The following is a 3,957-nucleotide window of genomic DNA, read 5'->3' on the forward strand; positions in this document are numbered from 1 at the left end:
GGACACGGAAAAGCATCAGGAGTAAACCAGTGGAATGTTCAGGACCTTTGTCCTCCTGATGAGATGTCCTCTGGTTTTTATTCCTGCTGCTGTTCTATAGTTTTACTGAAACCACTGATCCAGATCCTCAAAGTCAATATTTCATCTTTAATGTTCGTAAACAGATTTATCGTGAAGGTGAGTGTCTCTAAGAATAAGAAGAATAGAATCATGTGTAAACTCCAGAGCTGCTTCAGCAGGAACGTCTCAAACCTCCTGCTTGACCGGCCTCTGATTGGTCGATATACAGAGACGTCACGTTTCTAAGGTTTTGATTGATCAAGAGGGGCGGGACTAAGGTCTATGGAGGACCAGGAAGTGTTTGACACAGAAACAGGAAGTGTGTTGTCATGTGAATATAAAGTGTTAGCTCGTCTTCAGTGTTTGGACTGTGTGAGCTCACTCCTGCTGCGTAGCATCATGTTAGCATTCAGCTAATGCCACGCTAGCTCCGTGTGTTCGGAGGACGGAGGACAGGAGCGTCGTGGCCTCCAGGACTGAGGACACTTCTAACTGTGAGTTCACCGTCCTCAGCCTGGACCAGGTCCATCTGTGTTAGGTTCCTCTTGTGTTTCTGTGGGAACACGACACTGACACACTGTGGGCGTGGTTTCTCTGTGTTCAGGTTAAACATCTAGATTTACACCTTCATCCCGTCTTCATGCTGAGGGAAGAAACTGAGACGGACAGAAGATAAAGAAGGTTGTTAGTTAGGATTTAAAGCTGAGGTCAGAAATATCAGAAATACTTTATTGATCCGGGGGAAATAGTGTTAGTTGATAGGATCACAAGGGTTAACACCACCTGCAGTCCCAAGTTCATCTCATGCAAGTGAAAACAGCATTAAACATTAAACATCGTTAAACATTGTTAAACATTGTTTGACAGGATTCGTTTAGAAACTAAAGAACCTGAGGCCAAGAGAGCGACACACACACAACAGGTTTTCATTTAAAGGTCCAGTGTCCACTTTATATTTAAATACTTTATATTTAAATACTTTATATTTAAATACTTTATATTTAGAAACTTTATATTTAAACACTTTATATTTAAATACTTAATATTTAAATACTTTATATTTAAATACTTTATATTTAGATACTTTATATTTACACACTTTATATTTAGATACTTTATATTTAGATACTTTATATTTAGATACTTTATATTTAAATATAAAGTATTTACATATATTTACATGGAGGGGACCCTCTCTACAGAGGCCGCCATGTTTTTTACATTAGTCCAGACTGAACAAACTAAAACCTTTTGAGTTTTGATGACGACTGAAGCTGCCGCAGGTTCTTCTTCATGTTCTGAAGGAGCGGGGGAGGGGAGGGGTGTTCAGCTGCAACATGACACTTCACCACTAGATGTCACTAAAGTCTACACACTGAACCTTTAAAAGAATTTGAGAAATGAATCTTTTAGAAAATGTTAAAAACTAAAAGCGTCTCATCTGTAAAGTTGTTTCCTGTGGTTTGGTGGGTGTGTCGAGGTATCGTCCAACCAGCAGGGATGAGTGTACAGACTCCGCCTTATTAAATCATTAATGAATCATCATTCAGGTCCATTTGTATCAGACCACTGACTCACGTTTTCACCTTCATTTCCCAGAAGTGAGAAAACGTTGAGGGACTCGTGAGTTTCTGTGTAAAGTGTCTGTTAGAGAGCAGAGTGCGTGAAATTAAAGTAAGTGGACGTGTGGTCGCTCCGTCAGCTCAACGTGATCCTGAGGAGACATTACCGGTTCAGTTTGGATAATTGGTTCCAGTCCACCTGATAAAGACGGAAGGTGCAGCCTCGGCCCTTTTCCAGTCAGACTGTGTGGACGATGCTCCGGAACAAATAAAGGAATATTAATGAATAAATCAGCTGCAGACTCAACAGATTGTTATCCAGTGATATCGAGGCAGCAGTGCTCAACACTGCCCCCCTCTGACCGCGACTCGTAACATCCGTCTGTGAACTGAACATCGCAGTGAAATGCAGAAATGTAAAGAAGTCGTATTTTAAGCTCTGAGGGAATATTTGATGAACACGAGGAGGGATTATATCCAGAGCTCTAAACCACCTGTCACCTTCAGCCGACGGTGTGGGAGGAGAGACGAGTGAAGGGAGGATGAAAGAGGAGAGAAGAGGAGAGAAGAGGAGAGAAGAGAAGAGAAGAGGAGAGAAGCCATAAAACCTGTGAAACAGAGACGTTGAGTCATGTTCTCACCCTTCATCACCTCGTCTCTGACCTTCCTCTTCTTCTTTCACCTCCTCTCTCCTCCCTCCTTCTGTCCCTATTGTCTTCTTGTCCTCCGCTGACTCGTTTTCCTGATCTCACTTCTCTTCTTCCTCTTCACCTCTTCACCCTCTGTCACTCCATCTCTCGCCTCTTCAGCTGCTTCTTCACCTTTTTTTTGTCATTGTCTCTTTGCTGCATCTTCTTCTGAACCCCTCTCTCCTTTGGTCTCATCACTCGTTCTCCCTCCTTCCTCTCTGGTTTGTAATTAATCCCTTCTTCTGCCTACGTCTGTCTCCAGAGGGATTTGTGAGGAATCCTTTAATTACCTCCTGCTTCTTAAAACCACACAAACGTTTTACTCCTGACAACAACCTGACCTGAGACGACCTCAGGCGACATTTTGACTTTTCTTCGGACAGACGAAGTTTAAAGTTTCACAGGAAGCGAAATATTTACGTCATAAACTCAGCGGAAGGTTTCAGAGCTTTTAAAAGTGTTGGACTGAAAAACCTCAGCTACGTCTGGACGATATTCATCGATCACGTTATGTATGAAAGCGTCAGATGCAGACGATGATCCTGACAGAATTCATTCATCGCTCCCTCAGATGTGAGCACATAGATGTGGTGAGTGAATATTTATCCCCCCCCCCTCGGAGCAGGTGGATGCTGGGTAGTGGAGGGGCTGAAGCAACACTGGCGCAGCAGCGGGGGAAGCAGCTGATGAAATGTTCTCTGCTTGAATGTTATTATAGAGGATTGTTCACATTTACTCCTCAGACATTTCAAATTCAACACTTCACTTATTTTTGTTTTTATTCTTTGTAAATGTAACTTTGGAGCAAAGTCTCCTGTGGGATTATTAAAGTCTCTTCTGCTCTGACGCAGGACGTCTCCGAGGAACGTTTGTTTGACACTAACTCGTTTCCGGCTCCTTCTGCCACCAACACACTTTCTATCATGAACGTAGATGTGGTTCAGCTCCAGATGCTGCAGGAGAGGAGGCTTCAAAACACGACAAACTGTGTCTGGGGATCTGTCTGATCCGGGTGTGTTGTGTAGAGTGGAGGTTTCTCACACCCAGGGGCCACAGTCTGTGCTGAAGGAGCTGTGGGGGACATGCTGAGGGGCCTGTTGATGACATGCTGAGGGACCTGTGGGGGACATGCTGAGGGGCCTGTTGATGACATGCTGAGGGGCCTGTGGGGGACATGCTGAGGGGCCTGTTGATGACATGCTGAGGGACCTGTGGGGGACATGCTGAGGGGCCTGTTGATGACATGCTGAGGGACCTGTGGGGACATGCTGAGGGGCCTGTGGGGGACATGCTGAGGGGCCTGTTGATGACATGCTGAGGGGCCTGTGGGGACATGCTGAGGGGCCTGTTGATGACATGCTGAGGGGCCTGTGGGGACATGCTGAGGGGCCTGTTGATGACATGCTGAGGGACCTGTGGGGGACATGCTGAGGGGCCTGTTGATGACATGCTGAGGGGCCTGTTGATGACATGCTGAGGGACCTGTGGGGACATGCTGAGGGGCCTGTTGATGACATGCTGAGGGACCTGTGGGGACATGCTGAGGGACCTGTGGGGACATGCTGAGGGACCTGTGGGGGACATGCTGAGGGACCTGTGGGGACATGCTGAGGGGCCTGTTGATGACACGCTGAGGGACCTGTGGC

Source organism: Paralichthys olivaceus, chromosome 10 (genome assembly GCF_024713975.1).
Source record: "Paralichthys olivaceus isolate ysfri-2021 chromosome 10, ASM2471397v2, whole genome shotgun sequence".
NCBI lineage: Eukaryota > Metazoa > Chordata > Actinopteri > Pleuronectiformes > Paralichthyidae > Paralichthys > Paralichthys olivaceus.